The sequence below is a fragment of the Saccostrea cucullata genome, unplaced genomic scaffold (genome assembly GCF_032062105.1).
Source record: "Saccostrea cucullata isolate Sc308-1 unplaced genomic scaffold, CSIRO_AGI_Scuc_v1 ctg2787, whole genome shotgun sequence".
In the NCBI taxonomy this organism is placed as follows: domain Eukaryota; kingdom Metazoa; phylum Mollusca; class Bivalvia; order Ostreida; family Ostreidae; genus Saccostrea; species Saccostrea cuccullata.
Genome location: NW_026928735.1, coordinates 125,063 through 137,681, shown reverse-complemented (window position 1 = coordinate 137,681; position 12,619 = coordinate 125,063). Strand labels below are relative to the sequence as shown.

At 31.5% G+C, this 12,619-nt stretch overlaps 1 long non-coding RNA gene across 1 annotated transcript; it reads right to left on the bottom strand.

Moving 5' to 3' along the window:
• Positions 1 to 2,802: 2,802 nt before the first annotated feature.
• LOC134278585 (uncharacterized) lies at positions 2,803 to 12,161 on the bottom strand. The gene is made up of 4 exons (XR_009994475.1): positions 12,126 to 12,161; positions 11,121 to 11,180; positions 10,565 to 10,607; positions 2,803 to 2,896 (listed from the first exon to the last, which is right to left on the bottom strand). It is a non-coding gene; the product is annotated as an uncharacterized LOC134278585 (long non-coding RNA).
• Positions 12,162 to 12,619: the final 458 nt, after the last annotated feature.

Genomic DNA, 12,619 nt, shown 5'->3' with positions numbered 1-12,619 from the left:
ATGAACATCGCATGACCATATTTTGCTGATATATAGAATACTATAAAAAAACTTAGTTACTTTAAGCTTATGCTCACATATTTTAAACGTTTGATATACTTTTTTTATAGAAACAAACTTGCTCTAGTTTAATATTTTAACAACACAATTCTGTAAAATATGTGCCTAGTACCAATAAAGAATTGAAATAATAGGGTAAACAATGAAAAAAAACTTAAAGAAGTGGAAATTTATGTTTTAAAGATAAACTAGAGGTACTGTGAGCAATGAGCTCACTAAATGATACCCCCCGCCTCCCATAATGTCCATGTGATGCTTTATATTGTTTTACGGTAATGTGTAAAGAGGAATAACTCGTCCTATCAAATGTTATCCAGAAGCTTCTATACGTGACGTCATAGGTAAACATATAATCCATGTTTTGCTATAGGAAACCTAAAATACGTGTCAAATAAAAAAGGAAAATAGAAGGTGCACAATGGCAATATGTAATAAAGATTCTGTGAAAGTTTCAATAAATTTCACTCGGTAGTATAAGAGGAGTTGCGGATAAGAGATAAAGCGTAACAGACGGACGGACGGACGGAATCCCGATAACTATATACCCTCTCACTTTTCAAGCGGGGGATATAATAATGTTCACATAGTCTCTCTCAGCACATCATCAAAAGTAAACCTACTGAATGGCACAAATTTTATATAATCTCATTTATATTCCGGAGGGGGGGGGGGTATCAGCTGTATCAGACAGTAATGTTTATATGCTTCAAATTCATTTTTTTAATAAAAATAATTAATTTATTGGTCAGAGAGTCAAACTGTCATAACGTATACTTCGCTTGATTTGGTAAGGAACAGCTAGGAATCACCACTGACCACTACCGGTAAAACCATTGGGTATTGTAGGGCAAGTAAAATTAAGAAAAATATGCATTGGTTAATCTTGATATTTTTGTAATGCTCACAATATACATAAAATTACCTTCTGTCTTCATCGTTTAAGATGTCTAGCCTTTTTTTCGTCTTCCAGACTGTAAAACTTTGATGAGACCTTTCGCCAGAAAATGTTCATGCGATGTTTACTAAATACACATTGTACCTCCAAACGCCAGAGAGTAGTTCAAGGGAAGTAATTAGGAAGCAAAAAATGGTTCAAAATGTAGAAAAAGGTAATCTTTAACTTTGCATTTCTTTTACATCTTTGAATCTCCCACCAATATTTTACATAGTTTGATATAATCAAATATCAGCCTTTCATAATTAATTATTACTAAGTTTGTAATCAGTGCGCTTTTTTGGTTTAAGCCTCCAAAAACTCCACGAAACCAATCACCCATCTGATATTTTGTTATATGTAAAATGAACATTTACTTTTGAGAGATTAAATTAGAACTACAAATATAATTACTTTAATTTGTAGTTTTAAATTTATATAATTAAGGACAGATGATACAAACAAATTGTTTGGTGAATTTGAAGAGGAAGATCGAAATGAAAAAAAATGGCAATATCACATAGGCTGATATTTACCATTTAGCTTTTCCTAATAAAATTCACCTGGCTTGGTATATTTTTCTTAAGTTTCTATTACACTTTTAGCGCCAAGATAACATATTCTGAAATTTATTTTCACCTGTAAACCTTTCCTGAATGTGATTTGTCTATATTTGTTTTTTCATTGAAAAAATACTAATGTTTTCAAAGTGTTTTTCATATTCCAGTTCTTCGGAGAAAAAAATCTAAGAACCATTCACTTTTCTAAACTTGTGACATGATATTTAATCTTTTTGAAAGAAAAAAATTGTTTGTATCATCTGTCCTTAAAACATATTATGTTATAGCTTTTCATTTCTGGACACAGTTTTTCCTGATAAGTACGTTTTTCAAAATTAACGAAATTGAAGAATTTTGCACCCCGTTTCTATGGCAACCAAGGGTCTATTTCATAAACCCACTTTAGATTTTACAATTTTATGTAGTTGTATAAAATTATTATAAAAAAATCAAAATGTTTTACTATGCGTGACCAACCTATTTTGATAATTACAGGGAATTGATATTAAAAATATTTCTCTTAGGTTTTCGTTATCGTTATCGTTTTCAATTTCATCTACATAAATACTAAGTATTTCATTAAGCAGCTTAAGTGTTAATGGAACCGATGTATACAGACAGAAAACGCCTAAACAACATTTAAGGTAGGATGATAAAAAATTACATCCGCATATTAAAGACTAATTAAACCAATTTTACAATTAAGAAACCTTTTCCGAGTGTTACTAAACATCTCACAGAGGTATTGAGGTAGGCCGATCGGGAGGCTCAGAATTGATTCTTGAAACTTTTCCCTCGGCAGTTTCGCCACCTCAGTGAACCAAAATTTGCTATATACTTCGTACAAATTTCATAACTGTATACTATTTACCTGAAACACTTCAGCCTCTATGTGTTTTACTATTTGTTAGTATTTAATTTGTTTTCTCAAAAAATCGTTCCATTATTTGGGTTATTTCTTGAAGAGATGGTGAAATTATAAATTGAGGAATTCATTTAAGTATTCTGGAATATACACCAAGGTCATGCTAGTTATTTTTCTTCCCTAGAAGTCTTTCGGTATCTTATGTTTAATCTTTTTTCTCTGTTAAATAAATGCAGTTTCTCTCTTAAAACGCAACAGCAGTTAAGATATATGAATATATTGTTCATTAATTTTGACAGAAAGTGCAGGATCTGAATAGAAGAAAATGCCCTTTTTCTGGAGAAACAGTGAATCTAAAGATTTTAAAAATATTTATTCTCCGTTTGCCATAGTCATGGACTGCTTGTATTCTGACCCACTCTTCCTTTCATGAAATCCATATGTGATCCATTAGTAGATCATTTCCTTCAACACCAACTAAAAAAAAACAAACTTAAAACATACAATGTATATTAATTATGCTGCTGATCAAGGTAAATAATTATTATATACAAGAAAATTAGTTTTGAAAATTTCAGTAGGAATAGATTGGTTTTTATTGTTTTACTTTTTTAATATTTTTGTAAAACTCGCGTTTATTACAGGTCGCCGATATTGCGCATAGATCCGGTTAAAGTATCATAATCTTTGAAACAAAAGGTTGTATATTAAAATAATTATTTTCTTTATAAAATGAGTCGAAACTTAATAAAAATTTAAATTTTCAAAAATTGACAGAAAAAGCGAGGCTGGCCATCCGAACGGGATATCATCCGATCAATCATGTAATTATGGCTTAATATGAATGGACCCACGTCAGACACCAAAAAAAATATTTAATCAAATTGAAATCATATGAATATATTTTGTCTGTTCATTCGAAATCGAAGTATAAAGCTTTCCAACGATTTGTAAAATTTTAAAAACAATACAAGAAGTTGAAATAGCTGTAATGGATGAAAATAGGGTATCCTTTTTATGACATTGTTATAAATCTGGGACACTCGGACTTGGCTCTGCAGGGTGGTCTATATGAATGATGCACGTTAATTAGCCAGTATTTGGATTTGGATTTCAAAAGTTAAAACAATTAGGGTCACCACAATTGTATTATTGAACTCATTTTGCAGTGGGACTTGTTAAAGAAAATAAGCGTGTGTATTACAACATGATATAAAAATTCAAAATCCATATTTTTGATTTTATTGTGAAATTAGTGTTACGTCAAACTGACCAATATAGCTAGCATGTAAAAAATTTTTAAAAACTTTAATGTTAAAAAAAGTGTGCATTAATTAGGGTCTTCCGTCTCCAGCGGAAGACCCTTCTATTATTCTATTGTTTCTTTTTCACTTTTATTATTATTTTTTCTTTACACATTTTTGTGCAGACGATTTCTCGGAGATGCTTGAGTGGATTGACTTGAAATTTACAGGAATGATGTATCGTAAACAAAACTTTATTCAGATATTTATTTTTTCGAAAAATCACTTCCGGTCGGAAGTTATCGCCCTTTAATCGAATTTTTAGTGTCCATTTTGTCCGGACAAAAACTAAAAAAACGACAAAAGCTAGATTGCTGTCATTTTCAGAATAATAGACAACCTATTGTAGTTTTGCACCTATACTTTCAAATCTTTCGGAAGTGCTTAGTATTGAAGCTCGGTAGGGGTAAAAATTTAGGACACAAATCATGACTCAAATTTTGAGACATTTTGCATCATATCTTTTATAGTATAATTATTTTGTTAAAACATACTCAGGAATATTTGTGCAAAATGACAAGATCTTTAATATGATATCAGGAAAAAAGTGCTGACTCATCACATTAAGGGCTGAGAGAGGTTGAGAGAGGCCAAAAGTCTTTATTCGATAACTCTGTAACGGTCAATAATTTGTTATACATTACTGAAGCAAAATTGTTTCCCTCAACAATTTACACCTATATATTGTAATTTTAATGTCGTATGAAACATAATTAGGGGCCACAGGGGCCAAAATGCTAAATCTTTGAAGCTATATATCTCAAAAGTGGGAAAAATTTTGATAAATAATATTGAACAAAAGATGTTCAAAATCATGTTCTGAACAATATGCAACTTTTCATTTTTCGCTGAACGTCCCCGGTAGGGAGTTGAAGGGTTGGTCCCTACATGATTCTTTTGCGAATAACTCGAAAACGAAAAAGAATCTCTGAAAAGTTGTTGAATAAAAAGTGTTCAAAATCTTATGAGCTTTACGATGAAATCAAGAAAAAGGGGCTGGACACTCACATTAGGGGCCAAGAGGGGCCAAAAGTCTTTATCTGATAACTCTTTAGCAGTTTATATGTTGTTATACATTGCTGAAGCAAAGATGTTTATTTCAACCATTTACAACCATAGATTATGATTTTAATGTCACATGGTACATAATCAGGGGCCACAAGGGGTCAAAATACTTAATCTTTGACACTTTATATCTCAAAAGTTGGAGATATTTTGATAAGTAATATTGAACAAAAGTTGTTTTGAACAATATGCAACCTTTCATTTTTCGCTGAACGTCCCCATGAGGGAGTTAAAGGGTTGGTCCCTAAATGTTTCTTTTGCAAATAACTCAAAAACGAAAACAGAATCTCTGAATAGATGTTGAACAAAAAGTGTTCAAAATCCTAAGAGCTTTCAGGTGAAATCAAGAAAAAGGGGCTGGACACTCAAATTTTGGGCCAGGAGGGGCCAAAAATCTTCAATCAATAACTATTTAACAGTTAATAATTTGTAATTCATTACTGAAGCAAAGATGTTTATTTCAACCATTTACAACTGTATATTATGACATTAATGCCATTTGTTACAAAATGGGCCAAAATGCTAAATCTTTGACGCCTTGTATCTCAAAAGTGGAAAATATTTTAATAAGTAACATTGAACAAAAGATGTTCAAAATCATGTTCTTAACAATATGCAACCTTTTATTTTTCGCTAAACGTCCCCATTAAGGAGGTGAAGGACTGGTTTTTAAATATTTCTTTTGCAAATAACTCGAAACGAAAAAGAATTTATGTATAGTTGTTACACAAAAAAGTGATCAAAATCCCGAGAGCTTTATGATGATATACAGAAAAAAGGGCTGATCCCTAATGTTTAGGGCCGTTACAGGCCAAAAGTCGATTTTTTAAGTCTTTAATGTTCAATTTCTTTTAACAGATTATGGAAAATCACTACTTTAAAATGAAAATCTCATTCAAAATCTTATCTCATCTTATCAAGAATTGGACGGAAGACCCACTCGTTGCTCGCAACGAGATCGTATCTAGTTAAGGTCTTCCGTCTCCAACGGAAGACCTTATTGTTTTCGTTCTGTTTCTTTTTCCCTCTTCTTATTATTATTTTTCTATATTCTTACCGATTTTGTGCACGCAAGTTCTCGAAAACGGCTCGATGGATTTTCATGAAACTTTCAGATCTAATAGATATTGGTCTAAACCTTATTGGACATTTTTTGTATTGAGATCGTCACTTTCGGTCGGGAGATATGGACGATTTTCTTATTTTCAGAGGGTCTGCTTGTCCGCGTAACTCCACCTAAACGACTTAAGATATGGAGTTGAGATTTTCAGTGTAGATAGAGAATGGATTGTAGAAGTGCCATTTTGAGCCTATATCTTTTCAGCCCAAAAGGCACTGAAGCTAGTCTGGGTTTAAAAAATGACTCAAAAATATCTCACAAAATTTAACAACTTTTTTTATTATATCTTCTTATCTATAAACATTTTGTTAAAACATTTAGAAGAAAAGTTATTCAAAGATGCGAGATCTCTAATTTGATATGGAGAAAAAGGGGCTGCCTTTTCTAATAAGGGGCCTAGAAGGGCCGATAGACTTTCATCTATAACTCGTTCACTATCAATGTTTTGTTATAAATTACCGAAGCAAAAATGTTTACCTTAACAATTTTCAACAATATATTACAAAATTTTGATCATATGTTACGTAATTAGGGGTCACAAGGGGCCAGAATGCTAAATCTTTGAGGTTTTATACATATGTATCTCGAAAAGGGCGAATATTTTGATAAGCAATATTGAGCAAAAGATGGTCAGAATAATGTTTTGGACAATATTTATACTTCAATTTTTTTGCAAAACGGCCCCATTAAGGACTTGGAGGGACAGCCCCTAAATATTTCCATTCAGAATATATCCACAACAAAAAGAAATCTCTGAATAAGTGTTGAACAAAAAATTTTTGAATTCACAAGACCTTTCATTTGAAATCAAGAAAAAGGGGCTGACTCTTCAAATTAGGGGCCAAGAGGGGCCAAAAGTCTTTTATCTTTAGCACGTTAACGATCAATATTTTGTAATTTATTACTTAAGAAAAAATGTTTATCTTGACGATTTGCAACTATATATTATAAAATTTTGATCATATGTTACGTAATTAGGGGTCACAAGGGGCCAGAATGCTAAATCTTTGAAGTTTTATATCTCGAAAAGGGCGAATATTTTGATAAGCAATATTGAACAAAAGATGATCAGAATAATGTTTTGGACAATATTCATCTTCAAATTTTTGCAAAACGGCCCCATTAAGGACTTTTAGGGACAGCCCCTAAATATTTCCATTCAGAATATATCCACAACAAAAAGAAATCTCTGAATAAAGGTTGAACAAAAAGTCTTTGAATTCACAAGACCTTTCATTTGAAATCAAGAAAAAGGGGTTGACTCCTCAAATTAAGGGCCCAGAAGGGCCAAAAGCCCTTTATCTTTAGCTCGTTAACAATCAATATTTTGCAATACATTACTGAAGAAACTGACAATTTGCAACTATGTATTATAAAATTTTGATCATAAGTTACGTAATTAGGGGTCACAAGGGGCCAAAATGTAAAATTTTTGACGGTTTATATCTCAAAAGGGGGGAATATTATGATAAGCAATATTGAACAGAGGATGATCAGAATACTGTTCCAAACAATATGCATTGTTTGAGTTTTTGAAAAACGGTACATTAAGGACTTGCATAGGTGGCCCCTAAATATTTCCATTCAAGATATCTTTTCAACGAAAAGAAATATGTGAATAGGTGTTGAACAAAAAGTCTTTGAATTCACGAGACCTTTCATTTGAAATCAAGAAAAAGGGGCTGGCCCCCTCAAATGAGGGACGGAGAGGGGCAAATCACTGTCATCTATAAGTATATTGTTAAATAAATCAATACAATTCAATCAAGTAAGAGAAGTCTTGATCATTTCTCGTTTCTCCATAGCTTTCAAAGAAAAAAATCAGTGTAAACTCAACGTTAAAATGCACTTATGACATATAAAATTTATTGCAATTTGAAGTGCAAATTGTATTGGAACTACAGAGAGGTATTATGTTTGACATTTTGCCGCGATGACGTATGATTTGGTGGATTTTCCTTTCCTGCACCCCAATACACAAAACGTCAACATTTGTACTTAATCATGTTAAATTCGTCTGAATGCAGACTATGTTAAGTATTATTAATTTACAGGAGAGTTAAGATATTTTGATTTTCAGAATTGATTTTACTTAATATTCCACAGTCTATAATTGTAAACCCTACATTGTATGCACGTGTCATTTTAGAATTCACGTGTTACAAGTAAACGGATCTAAGTTGTACGACCCTTGATGTTCCGGCAGATTCTAATTACGTTAATTTTGTATGAGGAGGGAATAAAAATTTTTCTTAAATGCTTAATTCAACTTTTTACTTTATTCCTGTATGATATATTGGGTAAATTTGAATGAAAAGCACACGATTTGCAACCGTATAGCCGCTTTAAGAAACTAAGTATCGTACATGCTTGTCATTGCGAGCTTAAGTAAAAAATATCTTTGTCCACAAATTTTTGGACAACCCTCGTGCAAATCTATTTAAATTATTTGGGCATTTTATAACTTTAAATTTCTCAAAGAAACTCCAATGTTCAGAACGAAAATTCTTTTAATGATGTACGATATGTACTACGAGTGAAAAGGCAACGAAGAATCACCTTGAACTATGATGAAAAGAAATATATATACATTGTAAACATTGTAAACTATGAACTTCTGTTTATCCAAACTGGATAAAAATGGAATTATTTATAAATTTAGTTATGTCTATGGACGGCTACAAATCAACTCATAAAATTCATGTTCAAGGGAGTATAACATTCACTTGACTAAGGGAATTCATTGAATTATCACAGATAACTTAGGTAAGTAATTAAAAAAAAAGAAGTTAGAGTCACAAAAAAACTTCCATCTACAAACCTGATGAAATACAGGAAATTGAAATCTAGCAATGTCAGAACTGCAACAGCAATCTGACGATGGAAATGACGCTGTAAGTAAAAGTAAAATTGAGACTAGTGCATCTGATCTCACCAAGACTGTGCTTGATCTCCTCAGAAGATAGCTATAAATCGCAATTTTATCTCGGAAATACTAATATGAAGAGATGCAAATGTTTTCCACTTGAATAAAATAATCAGATTTGTTTGTTTGTTTAAATTAAGGAATATAAATAAATGTAATATGTTGCCTAAAATTGAGCAACGTAAGATTCTTTATCAGGGATATATTTCTATGCATGTATTTATCGAATATTATATATTGAAGGATATGGTGGTGGGATAATGTGCCATAGAGGATTAGCATCCCCTGCCGACCGGTTAAGAATGGAAATAACTACTGGTAATCAGGAAAACAATGCCTATATATCTAAATGTCGAGTTGAAGGCCGCAGGAAGTGTTTTCTTCTTTTCACGCATAAGCTTTTGCACAAATGCTGCTTCATATGAATTCAGATATAGGTAAACTATTTTAATAACGGGAGCAATAAAATTTAACTTTGAGAGAAAAGATAGATTACTTAAACGGGGGGGGGGGGGGGGGGGGGGGTTATGGTGTATGTTTCCAATAATTTGTATTACAAACGTCGAAATGATTTTGAAAATGAAAGCATTGAAACAATATGACTTAAAACTAATATTCAAAATTCGAAACTAATATTTATTGATCGACACATAGAATCAATCTGCCACAAACTGATGGGTAGAAAATTTAACACGGGATATAAAACATAATTCCCGGTCTAACGGTACTGATATGATTTTAACAGATGTGTTTAATGAATTAATCAATTCACTGTTTAAAGACCCCCCAAGATAATGGGCGTCTGCTTTTGAAGGGTATGAGTATGAATAAATACCTCATCAACCTTTACTGACCATATACTGTGTGTGTACCTAAAATACTTTTTTATCGTCTTTGGCGCTGACAACTATGTGCTATCAATGAATAACGCTAAAAAATCACTTATAAATACAATACATGACTTGGACATGTGAAGCGCTTATTCATGAGCATGCCAATGACTAATTTCCCATCAACTTCGCTCTTGAATACGCTCATTTATGTACACTTTTGTGAATCTGCAGTACCATCAATTGCAATATCTGACCACTTTCCTGTTTTACGAGAAAATTAAATAGTAACTTCAACATTTATTCCTTTCATGCATACAATTTCGCAAAAAAATTGCTTCCTATAAATATAAGAATAGGGCTGCTCATAAAGGAGCGCAATTGGTACCCTTGGAATTCCAATAGATTGTTGGAATACCTGGTCTCCAAAAAACATATAGATATTGTCAATCAGAAACTCAAGCATCTTTTTGATGTCAACTTCAGAGCACTTCTGTGTACAATCAGAATGTGTATTTACAAAGTTATTTTGCAAAAGACCAATGACCAGATAAGTAAATTTTTATTGAAAAAGCAGCTGTCAATGATATCCATCGCATGTATTTTGTACATTGACGTACATCTATCTCCAGTATGACATATACATTTTTACAAAAGTATCAAACTGTATATCATACGTGCTTTAAATTTCAAAGACTGAATTGCATATCATAAGGCCTAGCGATCAAGTAAAATTCAAATAAAGAATAGATATCCGTTTACAAGTATTCTTCATCTACTTTCTAAATGTTTGTTAAGACTATCTTTACAAGAAGATGTTTTTTTCATTATGTGCCATACTACAAAATACTTTTGATCTTTTTATGTATCGATTATTAGAAATACCTCACAGATACATACCTTGCCAGAAAGGAGGACGCTGCTGTAGAGAAAACGGGGCAACCTGTAATTACAATGAAGGAAAAGCTACCGGTAATTAAGATAAAAGAAATATTTTTCTTTGTTTCCACTGTTCATTGTAAGAGTTACAAAAAAAACTCAAATGCTGGTTTCACTCGGAGAAATGCTTTTCAGATGTTACATGCACACTGTAACTGTGTAAATGTGATCAGGTCTGTAGTGGTTGAAAAATATTTTATATTGAAACCGAAGTCAATGCAAAAAATAGTAAATGATTGTAAATATAATTTCCGGTAATAAAAGTTGATATTTATTAATTTTTATAAATTTTTAGTAATATCAATTATCATAAATAATTTTCTCCTACTTTTCTATAAGTATAAAATGTTAAGGAAAGCTTATTAAAAAAAGAATCATTAAATTCATATCTAAATGAAAACTGCTCCTTAATATTTGTTCCTTCTTTAACTCTCGCAAACGTGGGCAAAATTGAAGAAAAAAAATAGCCCCAATTAATTAAAATTCCAAATAACATATCCGTTGTTTATAATATTACCTGTGGAAATCGTACATCTCGTACAGGTGTGTAGATCTTTTTGAATCTTTGTGACAACACCTGTAAATGGAACATAACATGAATATCTATGATTTCACAAAATCAGCTCAGATAAAAAAACTGATCATAATAATGTCGATACACGTAGCTTAATTTAACTCATTAACATATGTTACGTAATTGATTTTACTCAAACGTTACTTTTTGATATGGTCATGTAATATAATTATGTGTCTTATTGTCTTATATTGTCATTACTGTAATTTAAAACATGTAACGGAGAAAGTACGGTAGTTGCTGAATCTGATTTGATATAAAAATCAGAGCAAAGATAAAACAGTGATAGTTCGTAGTGAGGAACTTAAATTGATGCTTGCTTTAATACGAGCACTAATATTGATTCAAAGCATACACGGAAACCACAAGAGGGTGCAGAAATAGGGCGCTTTTTCGAATTTCTTAAATTTTGGTGGAATTTCATGCTAGATATACTTTTCACTTCGGTCAACACTAACCCTGACTATTTCCATTAACATAGGCAAAGGGAAATTGATATTATACCGTCTTCCTCACTAACATACGTGTAATTGTAAAACCTAAGCCAAACTAAGATGTCAAATAATGATATTTGATTTCAATCTGCAACATTTCAAAATACAATTCATATATTGATTGACAAAATCATATGATTTATTTGGGAACAGTATTTATTGAATATGGGCTAATCGTTGTTTTTTAACATATATGAACATTTAAAACATATTTCTATATTTCTAATTTTTATGCATTTTTTTTTTCGAAGTAAACAACCATTTGACAAAAGTTGTAAACATTTTAGCTTTAATTATCTTTTTTTTATCTAATAGTAATAGATTTTCACCATTGTTTTCTGTTAATGTATATTGCTTTCTGTAGAATGTATTGGAAAGAATTTTTGGCTGAATAAACTTTTTTTATAGAATTTTAAAATAGAATTAACCAGGAAGAGATCTTTATCATACTTACCACAGATAAAATAATGCAGAGAAAGAGTACATGTAATCGAAACATTGTAGTAAAACACAGATGACACAGATCTATACATTGAAATAGACAGTGAGTGGTCTATAAACCTGAACCATTCTGTTTTCTAGTTTGATTAAAATCTACGGAAGTGAAGGACAACATGCCTTAATTTGTCTTCATTCAGAAGTAATTCATTAATTCATTAATCTTAGGTGACTGGCATGCCCTTCCTTCTCATATAACCCCCTTTAAAAAAGGTAAAACATTCTATTTCTATTTCATGTACTTAAATGTTTTACGTTTTGAACAGTCTGAAACAATCCTTGTTACTTTTATTACTACAATGATTATATTTTTTCTTAATTCCCGAGCAGTCAATAGACCAGAATAAATCTTTAAGTTCCATTTTCATCGAAAAGGCAGCTGTCAATGATTTCGAATAGCCTGGACTTTAATTTATCGTGGGGAATTGTTGTCTGTAAAGTTGAAACGTA